Source organism: Arvicanthis niloticus, chromosome 6 (genome assembly GCF_011762505.2).
Source record: "Arvicanthis niloticus isolate mArvNil1 chromosome 6, mArvNil1.pat.X, whole genome shotgun sequence".
NCBI lineage: Eukaryota > Metazoa > Chordata > Mammalia > Rodentia > Muridae > Arvicanthis > Arvicanthis niloticus.
The window spans coordinates 76655965-76670024 of NC_047663.1; the positions used below are offsets into that span (position 1 = coordinate 76655965).

A 14060-nucleotide genomic window follows, 5' to 3' on the forward strand; every position below is an offset into this window, starting at 1 on the left:
AGTCAAATACAATATGAAGAATCATTTCAATTTTTCCATATTAGCTGAGATTCCTTTTGCACCCTAATATGTTATCTATTTTGGTGACAGTTCCATAGACTCCTGAAAAGAATATGCATTCTATAGTACTTAGATACAATGCTCTAATGTGTCTGGTTTCAGTCCATTCTATCTACTGAACCATTTAATTCACATCCCCCTGTTATTTTTTTGTTGGGATGTCATATCAATTAGTGAGAGTGGATACTGAGGTCATCTACTATTACTTGTGCTAAAGCTGATTGTTTGTGGCTTTGCAGCTAATAGACTTTGTTTTTATGAAACTGTGTTCACAGCAAATATGTTTAGAATTACAGCGTCTCTCTTAGTAGATTGTTTCTTAACCAGTATAAAGTGTCTGTTTTTATTTTTTTTTTCTCACAAGTTTTGTTTTGAAGTCTACTTTTTTTTTCAGATACTAGTACTGCAACACCTGCCAATAAAGAAAGCATACTTTTTAATGTTCCACTCCAAGATAAAGTCTGTCTTCTCTAGTGAGGAGCTTTTATTGGAAACAACAAATAATTGGTTACTGCTTTTATTTAATCCAATATAAAGTCTCCATCTTTTAATTAGGATAATAGAAGTCTATTAATACATAGTTATTATTGAAAGGTAATTGTTCTCCCTTTTTCTCATTTGTTTAACTACTAGTCTAGTGTGGTTCATTCTTCCCTGTGGTCTTGTGGGTGGATTTGTTTTTCCCTTCAGTCTAAGGAATTCTTTCAGTATCTTTTGTAGAGCTGATTTAGTGGTAATTAATTCCTTTAGTCTATTTTTATTATGGAAAGATTTTTTTCCCTTTTAACAATGACATATAGTTTTGTTGGGTATAATAGTCTGAGTTGGTAGTTGTTGTCTTTAGAACTGATTTGCCCAAGTCCTCCTGACTTTAAACATTTCCGGTGAACAATATGCTGTTAGTCGATGAGCCTGTGTTTATATATGACTCGGTATCCCTCTCTCTTCCTGCTTTCAATATACTTTCTTTGTTCTATATATTTAGAATTTTAATTATAATATGCGGAGGCTAAGAGTCTTCCTGCTCTTGTCCGTTTAGTATCCTGAATATCTCCTATATCTGAGTTATCATCACACTCCCCAATTCAGGGAATGTTTCTGTTGATTCAGAATGTTTCTGTTGTTTCTGTTATGATTCGTGGGGGTGGGGTTGAAACAAAGTCTCTCTGTGTAGCCCTAGATGTCCTGAAACTCAATGTGTACACTATGCTGGCCTTCAGTTCACAGAGTTCTGCCCACCTCGGCCTCTTAAGTGCTTCAAGTGCTGGAATTACAATATTGTAATCTTTTAAAAACTGTTTTCTAAGCCATTAAACCTAGGTTGTCCTCCTTCTTCCTGCTTTTTATCCATAGACTTGGGGGTTTTGTTTGTTTGTTTTGTTTGTTGTTTGTTTGTTTTGTTTTGTTTTGTTTTAGAGCTGTATATAGCTTGGAACTCCAACTGGTATATTTTTATTATCTTTGTCATAATTCAACTGATCCCGTTCTTCCACCATATCTTCGAATTCTGCTGTTTTATTCTTTGATGATTCAGTCTTTTGGTGAGATTTACCAAAGATGCCTTTTTTTTTCTTTAATTCACTGTTTTTCATTTCCAAAATTTCAAATTGGTTTTTATTCGGTATTTTGATATCTCTTTATCTAATTCTTTCTTACCTTGAATTGCCTTCCTTATTTAATTCATGTTTGTGGTCTCAGTGGGAAGCTTTTTTTCCCCTCTGATTTCTTTGAATGTATCACTACATAATTATATATAAGTAATCATTCTTTTGAGTTCTCAGTCTAGGGTTTTATGTAAATCATTATTACTAGATGCCATTACTATAGGGTTAGTATAGAGAAAGAATGTGCTGTCTTGCTCTTTTGTGTTTCTTGTGTCACTGAGTTGGAAGTTACACAGGTGTTATTTGCTTGGTTTATTTTTTCAGCCATATTATTTTATTTCAATTATTTTCAGTATTCACATAGGACCTTGAAGCAGCAATAGATTTGAGTTTGTAGTTCAAAAAATAATTCCTCTGGCTAAGACAGTGGTTCTCTTATATTTTTGGTTGTGAGCCTAGCCTTTAATGGCTGAGCCATCTTTCCAGCTCATGACAGTGGTTCTCAATCTATCTCAATTCACTACCCTTTGGGGCATCGTGAATCAAATATCCTGCGTATTGGACAGTTGCATTGCAATTCATAACTAGTGCAAAAATACAGTTTTGAAGCAGTAACAAAATAATTTTATGGTTGGGCTCATCACAACATTAGAAACTGTATTAAAGGGTCACGGTATTAATTAGTTAGTTGAATAATTATTTAATTAATTAATTAAAAACCAATTAGGAAGGTTAAGAACCGCTAATCTGGAGCGCAGGGTACCCTGGGAAAATTCTATATTATTCCCTGCATAGACTATGCATTGGAACAACAGTCACAGCTAGTTATAATACCACTGTGCAAATGCCATACTTGCCAACAATAACACTGGATCGTTTCGATTTTGATAACGGTTGAAAGACAAGCAGCCAAGAATAAAACGGAGTTTACTTGGATTTTACTTAATAAGATTAGGATGAGAGATGTTAGATGTTAAGGATAATAATTGCTAGATACAATTTGAAAAGAAAAAAAATGGGTAGTCAAAAAAGGTTGGGATACTGTTAGGGTTCATAGATTTCAGAGCCTGTTAAAACTATGGAGAGGGCGAGGTGATAAGGATGAATGAAGAAAGAAAAGACTTGGGACTAAGAGAAGGAGCATATGAGATGTGGCTGGAAATATAATCATAGACTGTACTAGTCTGGATTTTTCTCAGTAATGAACTGAGAAACACAATCAACCGACATAAAACCTTATTAGGCAATATACAAACAAACGCAAAACCATCATGGGACGAAAAAGGGGAGACTGAACGCATAAAAATAAGAAATAAAAAAGAATATTTACGAAATGAATTTCTGGCACAGTCATGCCAAGCTGAAAAGTAAAGTTCTCGGATTCTTCTGGATCCAGCAGGCTTTCCGTGGTGCTGTGCCAACTCTCGCCTTTATACCCTTTCTCTGTGCCAGGCACTGTGCTCTGAGTCTCGGACCTTTACACCAAATCAATATAGCAGGTTTTACTGTATTGTTGAGAAACCCAAGGCAAGAGAGGACTGAGTGACCGTTCGCGGAGTCACACAGCTGTTAGAAGAGAGCCAATGCAGCTAGGATGACAGCCTAGTCGGTAAAGTTTGACACATGCGCAAAGGTGTGAATGCAATCCCTAGACACCTCGTGGAGGAACAGAGGCAGGCCTGGTGTGTCTATGTAACACCGGTGCTGCGGAGGCTGAACCAAGTAGCCTTGTTACCAGCCAACCTTGGTGAGTTCCAGGCCAATGAGATGCTGTCTTACTTGAAGGGGCGTGGTCTGACACTTGAAACCCCCAAGCTTGTTCTTTGAACCTCCTTGTATACATACAGGCACATGCTGATTCACACTGTACAACATACAAACATATACGCGTACACATATTTCATATCCACACACAGGTGGGGAGAAGAGAGAATAAACACAACAGAGGTTCCTGACTCCTTAGTGAACACTTTCAGGGTGCCCTGCACACCACGGACTGAGGCCGAGTTAGGCATGAGCAGGCTGACACACTCCGTACCCTGTTCTCTAATGCGTCTGGTTTTCGCACAGGTAAGGGCCTAAGAGTTCCAACCTGCAGGCCGGAGCAGCATGAGCCTAACCTGCTCCATTTTGCCACCATTCTGTCACTCCTCCTTCTGACGTCCCCCTAACTCCTGTCCATGGAGATAAGGCACATTGCCCTCCTGGGAGTCCTCCCCCCGCCCCCTCCAGTTTACCTTCCATCTGTCACCCATGCCTACTTTACAAAACAGGAACATAGGCAGATCCTTGAGGAAGAGTTGGAACAAATTGTTAGGTGAAATGAGAATAATAATAGCAATTAAAAATAGTATTAGATTTCTATATTATTAGAATTCTACAGTATTAGACTCCAGTTTTCTATTTGTTTGTGGGATTGATTTTTGTTGAAACCTTTCATGTAATACATTTTGATCATGTCTCCCCCTTACTCATCTTCCCACAGCTTTTTCCCACCTCCCTACCTGCTGAACTAACGCTCTCCCTCTCTCTCCCCCCCCTCTTTCTCTCTCAAAGCAAACAAAAATTAAAGCCCCACAAAACTGAAAGCCAAAACAAACAAGCAGAAGACCAATAAGACAACAAAAAAGTCAAAACAAAGCAAAAAGTCCACAATAAAATAAAATAAAATAAAAAACAGAGTGTGTTTTGTGTTGGCCAACTATTCCTGGACATGGGGCCTTTCCTGGAATGGGATATATGTATATGAGAAAACTTACTTTCCCTTTGTCTGTGAATATCAACTGGAAATCATTTCCAGATTATAAGTAGGACCCCATGTCCAATTCCCTGTCTCAGTGCTGGGACCCCATCTAGTTTAAATCTGTGCAGAACTTGTGTGTGTTGCCATAGTCTCTGTGAGCTCATTCTTGCACAAACTCTTATCCTTGTCATTTGGACACTTCTACCAAGAACTGAGGAAACAGCTCACTGTACTACTCTGGCAGCCAGTCCTCTAATCCTCAACCAACCTTGCTTTGCTGGCATTTGCGAGCATGCCCTGAATCCCTGGAGTGGCTCAGCCTTGGTAAGGAAGTCAGTAATAGAAACTCTATCCAATAAGCTCCAAAACCTCTTCAGATGAAAAATGCAATACAGGTCAGTTGTGGTGGTGCACTCTTGTATCCCAACTCGTGGGAGGAAGAGACGGGAAAAGCAGGAGTTCACGGGCATTCTCACCTACAGCCTGAGCTACATTAGACCCTGCCTCAAGAGAGAGATGGGAAGAAGGCGAGAGAAAAGAAAGGGGGAGGGAGAGAAGGGGAGGGGAGGAGAGAGGAGAAGAGAGGAAGAGAGAGGAGAAGAAAAAAGGGGAGGGGAGGGGAAGTGAGGAGAAGAGAAAGGAATAAATGAAATAAAGAAGAAAGGACAGGAAATACACAATGTTACCACTTCTACAGAAACAAGATGGAGGATCATTGACAGGAAGCCCAGGCCATGCTGCTCTGAGGTTGGCTTATCTAGCTCAGTACTTCTCAACCTTCCTAATGCTGCCACACTTCAACACGGTTTCTTATGTTGTTGTGATCCATTAAATTATTGTTATTAAATTACTTTCATTGTTACCTCATAACTGTAATCTTGCTATTGTTATGAATCATAATGTAAATATCTGTGTTTTCCAATGAGTTGAGGTGACCCCTGTGAAAGGATCAGATAGTCGACCCCCAGGTAGAGCACCACTGATCTAGCTTCCCATAGTCCAGCTGTGTGGCTTCAGGCAAGTCATTTCACCTCTCTGATCATCAACTTCTCCCCTGGTCCGTGAAATGTTGAAGCCCTATTCTCTTAGGACCTACTAAAGAAACGACCAGATTGATAGTGCTTCCTCCTGTCAATGCTTTTGTCCAATCATTAACCAGGAGAAGATTTCAGCAACCTGACAGCAAAGTTCACTTACAGGGAAAAGAAAAGTATTTGGGGGATAGTAGACATTATTGGACATCTCTGCAGACCTAACACTGGGTTGGTCTTAGCTTCGTGGCAACGGGAAATCTTCAGGATTTTCACAGAAACAGCATTTTCTTTGGGACGAACACCTTTGGTGAGTACAAAGCTCTCAAGTGGCTGAAGCCAAGATGAATCTACTTTTTGAAACTTTGGGTTTTTCGTTTGTTTCCCTATGAAATCTGGCTCGCTTGCTTTTCTCTAATCCTTATGTGATCTTGTGGGATGTGGCGTCTCAACCATAAGTGAACTCTGAAAACAAGAAGTCAATGAATACAGCAGGCACGCGTAAGACATTCCGGAATGGGAGGAGGTTTTATGAGATGTAAAGGAGAAACATATTTACATAAGGGTTGTCGCCGCATTGGTTGTTAATTTCCACAGTTGCTGTCTGAATTTATCTCATGATCTGGTTTCTCATGCTGAAGTCACCAGAGAGCTATACCCCTCACCACTGCAGTGCATTTTCCCAGAAGTCTTAGAAAGATACCATGGTCTTAGTGATTCCACAGACCGTTGACGATGGCAGCTTTTGTTTTCTGCTTAAAGAAACTCAGAAAGCTACCTCTTTGTCCCAAAATTCCTTATTTTCAATATGCTTATCTGTGCTGCCTCTGAGTCCTGTGTGTTAATTAAACTCCCTTTATAAAGCATAAATACTTTCCTCCTAAAGTCCACACATGAAAAGGCAAGTAGCCCCAGCTGGGGTTACCCACGGAGTGAACTCTCAAATAGGAGGTCCTTGATAAAATTAATTTAACTAAATTTATTTCTGAGGTGGTAGCAAGGTGTGATGAGGTTTCTTACAAGCTGACAAATTATCTTTTCCTAAAACTTATTCCCAGCACTTGGGAGGCAGAGGCAGGTGGATTTCTGAGTTTGAGCCTAGCCTGGTCTACAAAGTGAGTTCCACGACAGCAAGGGCTACACAGAGAAACCCTGTCTCGAAAAACTAAATAAATAAATAAATAAATAAATAAATAAATAAATAAATGTAAATATAAATAAAAATGTATTCAATAACATATTCATGACACAGCTAAATTTCCCAGGACCAGCACGGAGAGTTTTGTGTTCACTCAAAAACTATAGACTTCCAAGCACCATGCTGAGCTACTAAAGCTACACATGGATAATAACCCTACTTATCCTCGTGTCTACCATGTATACAGTGACAGGCACATTAAAAACCATTTCAGAGACATACACCAAAATGAGAGCTACTCTTAAGATATAAGGGCTTTGTCCTAAGTCCAACAGCAAGAAAGTTCCAGAGCAAAGATTTCCTCACAAGTCTGAGTTCAGGTTACTCCTAAAGACACCCTACAGCTTTTGTAATTGGAAAGTTTTGACCAGGCAAAGGAAGGAAAAGAAACTTCCTACACGGAGGTTTTTTTGTTGGAGGAATAGGCTGGGTTGATTCCTCCAGGAACTGATGAATGAGTGGTAGAAGAAAGAGAGGTTCCCAAGCAGAGTCCATGGGAGGAGCAGTCCTATGGGTCAGCTTTAAAATTCTCCCTGACATGGTTGGAAAGACGACTCAGTGGTCAAGAGCACTGGCTGTGCTTCCAGAGGAGCCAGCTTCTTCTCTTAGCACCTGCGTGGTAGCTCACAACTGTCTGTAACTCCATTTCCAGGGTATCCAACACCTTCACACAGACATGCATGCAAGCAAAACACCAATGCACATACAAAACAATAAATAAATCATTAAAAAGGACGTTCCCTCTGTCATCCCTGAAGAATGTCTGACCCAGGGATGCCTTGCAGAGGGTTGGCCCTCAAGAAATATATTCTTAATCTTTCTTCATTCTGCTCGGAATCGTTACAACATCCTCTCAGAGATGTTACCAGAGATAGACATTTACTTCCCTAAAAAACTTGCAATTTCAGTGATGAGGCTTTGAACTCTGGGTTCTAGAGTGCAGCAAAATCTCAAATGGTTCTCAAGATCTTTGACATTTCCTGGTGTTGTGGCTTGTATTATCTGCCTTGTTAATCTCACTTTACCATGGGTTCCAAGAAACAGTCCTTTCTCCATTTTCTATTTGTGGGTTGGGGGTGTGGCTCAATTGGTTGGTTGGATCCTCACCTAACAAGCACCAGGCTCTGAGATAAATTCCCAGCACCACATAAACTAGACATGATGGATGTATGCCTGTAACTTCAGTTCTTGAGATGTGGAGGCTGGAGGATCAGGAATTCAAGGGCACTCTTGGCTGCATAGCAACCTCAAGGCCAGCCTCAACTATGTGAGATGCTACTTCAAAGAAAATCTGTTTCCACTGAAGTTTTCAAATTCACTGATGACTGTCCAATGACAGTCTGGGGGTTGAGTATACAGAGCATAACCTAGCCTGGATAATTAGTTCATTCTTCGTGTCTCTACAATCCTCCCCACGTATTACCCCTGTATCTCTTCTGCAGCAATAAACAGAATTTCCTCTCTGTTCAGACACAGCTAGACCATACACCCTGAATCTCACAGTGGGCTCGCCAAGGGCTTGTTTCTGCACCAAGGTGAGTCTCTTCAGAAAGTCTTTTCTGATCAGTTACTATAACTAGAAAGTTTCCTCCTGTCTTCTGATTCAATACTAAGAACAAAGATGAAGATCACTGCTTATTATCTGCAACATTTCTTTGGCAAAATGAAAAGCAGGGCCTATGAGGACAGCTAAGTCAGCACAGTGTTTGCCACTCACTATACTGGATGTGTGCAAGCTTGCTTGATATCGAGAATCCACATTAAAAAGCCACAGACACCGTGGTGGCACACGTTTGTAATCCCAGAGCTGAGAAAGCAGAAAATGTGGCTCCCTGAGGCTCACTGGTCAGGCAAGATAGCCACACAGGCAATCTCTAAGCCAATGAAAGACTCTGTTTCAAAAAGAAACCAGGTAGACGGTTCCTGAGAAACAACAGTGGAGGCTGATCTCTAGCATAGGTGCGCACACACATGTACCCAAACATGCATGTACACATGTAATAGATGGATGTATGCATAGATAGATGGAACATGGATGGACAGATGCCTGGATGGATAGATGATGGATGAATGGATAAAATCTAACCTAGGATGCTATGGAGGATATTTTTTTCTGCCCCAGGTGTTATATGTAAGTATTTCTCCTTTTTAAGCTCCCCAAATTCCTCAGCAATTCTGTTTAGATGGCAGATGTCTTTATCTCTCAGGTAAGGAAACGTCCAGAGATCTAATTCCATTCTATCATGAACTACGTGGAGTCATTCAATGAACACTTTTTGTCTCAGGAACCTTCATGCCCAAGTTTAAATACCAACTTCTTTTGAAAGTTTCCTAGCTATAAAATCTGAAGTGAGGTAGCTTCTCTGTATCTTGATTTCTTTATCTGTAAAATGTGTTTTGTGGGGTAGGGAGCAGTGCTGGGGGGTGAAACCAGAGCATCATCCATACTAGGCACGTGCTGTCACTGGGTGACACACTCAGCTCTCTTACCTATAGAAGAGAATAGCAGTTTTGGCTTCATAGTGTTGTTGGAGAGCTGAAGAGAGTTGATCTGTGAAAAGCATTTTGGGAGCATGGTATGCAATCCAGTGTGTTCACAGCAGTGTCGTGTAACCTGTGACCACTAAAATAGATAACTTCAGCGTATCTGAGCTAGACATTGGATCACCAGAATCAAGAATACAAGCATGAATATCACCTTTCCAGGGTTATAGTCAATCAAAAGGTAAAAGGGCATAAAGGGGATTAGAAAAAATGGCACATGTACACACACACACACATAAAGTAGAATTTCCCATTTTGATTGTTACTGTGAAGGGAAAAGATTCCATGACAGTACATGACACAGGGGAGAGGCAGTCTACCCTAGATTGGGAGGAATGAGAAGATCTCATCAAGGAACTGCTATTTAATCCATCTCCGCTTCATGAAGTCCAGGACTCAAGCCAATGGAATGGGGCTGCCCTCGGGTGGCTCTTCTTACCTCAGTCAAGCTAGTCAAGATGAGCCTCTCATGGGCATTCCCAGAGGCTTGTCCCCTAGATGGTTCTATGGCATATCAAGTTGACAAGCAAGATTAACCATAACAGTTGAATATTGGTATGAATTTGAAGGCTAAATTATCTGCATCTGAGACCTGCAATCTTATTATCCTCTGCTCTCTCAAACACCATGAGAATTCCACTGACTTTGTCCAACAGCTGTGATCAAGAATTAGCTCAAGGCACTAAGAGACAGTTTCACAAATCATTAGCAGAAAGCCTTCTCCAGATTCAGGATATGGACTCTGTACAGGATATAGTGACCCACCACTCATAACTCCCTTCAGAAAGGAACACATAGCTAAAATTACTGACAGCAAACACCTAGAATAGTTTGTATTTAGTCTTATCAGCTGCAGATAGGGCCAGAATGGGACCATTCCACAATGGCCTGGGTCAGTAACCACTAAAGATTTTGCCACAGAGACCCACTGGGAGACCATTCTAGTGAGGATGCTGTCTCAAATTCTTTCCCTGTCCTCTTTTGCTTTCTCTCCTTCCTCCAGGCATCCATCCCTAATATTAAACCCTGCTTCCAGTAAGCTTTGGTAATTTCACTGTTCCTATCTTAGCACAAAACACCTCCATCCACATACAGTTACAAATGGTGCCCATATGTATTATGATGGACATAGTTTCACCAGCTTTTATCTCTACACTAATTTTTGGGTTGATTTACACTGGTGAATGAATATATCATCAGATGGCAAGGCTTATATTCTGGATGATTGTTCCCTGCTGCCCTCTTTGGAGAACAAATCTCCAGGAAGTACTGATGGGCAGATCTGGAAACACACAGCCATTAGCTTGATGACCTTATCACTTGTTTTACGGAGAGAAAAAACTTGTCTTCTGAACAACTTACTGACCTAATGGCACTTCTCCACTAAGTTTGAAAACACTGTAGTCTAGGTGTAAAATGGCCACTTGGTCCTCAAGTGGCAATACTGAGTCTTGATTATATCTCAAGGACTTCTTACATGGCCATTGATGAAGTCATACCTGAATGGGTGAGGTCTAGTGGAAGGAAGTGGGTTGTTGAGAACTTGACTTTTACAGGTCTATTATGTTCCCCTCCCCCTCCTCATCTTCCTCTCTGTCCTCTTCTCTCTTCCTTCCAGTACACCACCAAGGGAACCAGTAGCCTCTACCACATGCCCCTTAATGTAATGTTCTGCCTCACAGTGCAGTCATACAAGCAACAAATGACCATGGATTGAAGGTCCTAAAACTGAGTCAGAATAAGTCTTTCCTCTTGTATGTCTTTTCTCTCAGTTATCTTGCCACTGTTACATGTGACTAATACAGACACATTCTCGTGCTCCTTAGCAACTCTGACTTGCCCTCTAAACATAGCTAAGTTGTCCTTGAACTTCTATAGAATGTTCCATCTGAAGATCCCAAGAAGCTTTCAGAAGCACTCAGATTCACTGGTACCTGTCATCTCCTATAGCCATGATTAAAATCCCAGAGCCCGACAGAGCTTCTAGGAGCTGTCAAAACTATTCTTCGGCCCCTCAAGAAGGATTCTCCACCAGGTCCTATGCATAATATTTCTTTCCAATGGAAAAAAAAATCTTCATTTTGTTCACTATTCCAGCTCACCCTGATCCCATCTTATGGACACAAGCTGTTCAAACCCTGTAGCCATGTAGGGGAGCTGGCCTCTCCTACCCCCACTTTTCCTCCCCGACAACTAATATCTGCCCTTTGCCTCCTCCTGTGTCAGAACTGCACCCATTATTCACAGACTCATTGGCATTTCTTCCAAATTCCTGAAGCTATTGGTGACTCATGCTCTCTTGTCATCCAGGACCATCGCTGCGCTGTACACAGCACTCCACATGAAGTTCCTGTTAGCTGTTCTCTGACACAAAATGTCATCAAGGGGCTCTAAAGACTCCGTTTGATGACCCAGAGGCAAACCTGATGGTCTCTGGTTTTATAACTGGCAGGGTGAAATTAGAAAACTTGTTTGGCACCTCTTGGCAGTGAGCCAGGTTCCTGGGTCATAGGATGTTCATTGGGGTAAGGGGGTATCATGTCCCTAGCTACCCAGGCCTTCCTTAGAGGGATCTGGTTGAACTTTCCCACCAAAAAACTATTGACACACATTATCCTTCAATGCAGGCCACTTACTGTAGTGTCCTTACACTCCCCTGAAATGTTTTCATTTTTCTGGAGAAAAAAAAAAAAAACTGATTATTCACTCAGATGAATAGAAACTCGGAAAGCTGCTATGAGAAAAATACCATGCTCTTCCTGGCACTGATAAAGCCATATAAAATAGCAAAGTCCTAGAAACTGCATTCAATGTCCTAGCTTCATGACTGCTGTGGTTGGTTAATCTTCATTGTCAGTTTGACTGGGTTTAGGTTCCTCATGGAAACATGAAGTGTCGGTATGAGGGGTTTTCCAGAGAGGTTTGACTAGGGTGGGAAGACCTCTGTGGTGGTTTGAAAATTCTTAGCCCAGGGAATGGCAACTATTAGGAGGTGTGACATTGTTGGAGTAGGTGTTGCCTTGTTGGAGGAAATGTGTCACTGTAGGGGTGGGTAATGAGACACACCTCCTAACCACGTGGGAACAAGTCTTCTACCAGTGGCCTTCAGATGAAGAGGTAGAACTCTCAGCATCTCCTGCACCATGCCTCCCTGGATGCTGCCACGCCCCCACCTTGATGATAATGGTCTGAACCTCTGAACCTGTAAGCCAGCCCCAATTAAATGTTGCCCTTTAAAGGTTTGCCTTAATCATGGTGTCTGTTCACAGCAGTAACACCCTAACTAAGACAACCTCTCTTGAATTCAAGTGGTACTGTGCCATAGGCTGGGACCTCCAACTATGCACCAGCAACCATTTCTTTCTAGTTCCTGACTGTGAATGCCACATGATCAGATACCTCAAGCAAGCTCCTGCTTCTATGCCTTCCCTCCATGATAGGCTATACCCTCAAACTGTGAGCCAAAAGAATTCCTTCCTTCCTCAAGTTGCTTCTTGTCATTCATTTGGTCACAGCAATGGTGGGATGGAGATATGCTCCCTCCAACCCGGTTTGTGTTACTCAGCTTTCCAGCTTTACAACAAAACACCTGAAATAAGGGATTTACACAATAAAAGATTTGTTGTGGCTCATGGTTTCAACCCACTGTTGTTTGTCCTATTACTTTGTTTTGTGGAGACATAGTTTACATGGAGGAAGTCTGTGGCAGAGGGTGACTATTCATGGGTCTGGAATTATGCAGATAAAGTCAAGTACGGCTGTGTGATCTTTAGGCTGACAGTGTATGGACATGTTGGTTTGGTGCCTGTAGTACCTCTTCCTTGATAATTTAAACATTCACCTCAAAACCGGGAGATACCACACAAAAATCTAGCTTCTAGTTTCTTCTAAAAATTAAAAACATCTGGTCTCAGTGGCATAGCATTCCAGAATCAGAATCGACACCACCAGCTACAGGCACTCTTTTACAAGAGACTACCAGTCTCCGAATAGCCTCCTTTATACACTTTCAGATATTGCCCTGACCCTACAGATACATAAGTTTGAGTCCTTTGAATTAAGGCAGAAAAGGAGGAAAGATGGAAGACTAAATAAGAAAAGGTTTTCCTCATGTTCAGCTGTTTGGGACAGGTGGGAATATGGAATTTTGTTGCTTTATTTAACAAAAGTCAACATGGTGATTACAGGGTTAGAACAGCTCTTGAGAACACCAAAGCTCTGAATATAAATAAATACACATGTATATATACACATATATATGTATATTTATATATATTTAAATATATATATTTATATTATGTATAATATAAATATAATATATAATAATAAATATATAAATATATTATATAGTATATAGTGTAATATATTATATTTATATTATATAATATAAATTTTATATATATATATATATATATATATATATATATATATATATTTGCTTTCTTCTTGGCTGGCAAAACAGCTACCATAGCTCCAAACCCTATATTTTTATATGATAATGTACAAAAGAAAAAAAAACAGAATATCTTTTGCCATGCCTTACTCTTCTCTGGAAGCAAAAATTTTCCAAAAGATTCTAGAAGCCTTTGACTCAGGTCCCATTATAAGAACAGGATTGTCATGTTTGAATGAAAACACACAAAGTCCATCCCTTGGATCTAACAGGGGAGTCCATCTTACACATGGCTGTACATACAATCTGGTGGAATCTGAAAGGTGGCAGGAGCTTATGATACCTACCATTTGGGGAAGGCATAGCCATGTAGGGTGTCTTAACATTCTATGACAATTGGGATCCTGGGGAAGACTGCAGAGGTTGAGAGACATGGTGTGATAGAGTTAAGGCCTCTTTGTCCTTTCTATATGACTTTCTACATGGA

At 40.7% G+C, this 14060-nt stretch overlaps 1 protein-coding gene across 2 annotated transcripts in view; it reads left to right on the forward strand.

Annotated features, from left to right (window-relative positions):
- The first annotated feature begins 5591 nt into the window (after positions 1-5591).
- Adra1b (adrenoceptor alpha 1B) overlaps positions 5592-14060 on the forward strand; it is a 118975-nt gene continuing 110506 nt past the window's right edge. Inside the window, exons 1-2 of one of the 2 annotated variants that reach the window (XM_076937020.1) lie at positions 5607-5748; positions 8107-8171. The gene's annotated coding sequence lies outside the window, so the exon portion shown is untranslated. Of the gene's footprint in view, positions 5749-8106; positions 8172-14060 lie in introns of both variants that reach the window. The other variant, XM_034504272.2, reaches the window with a different exon arrangement.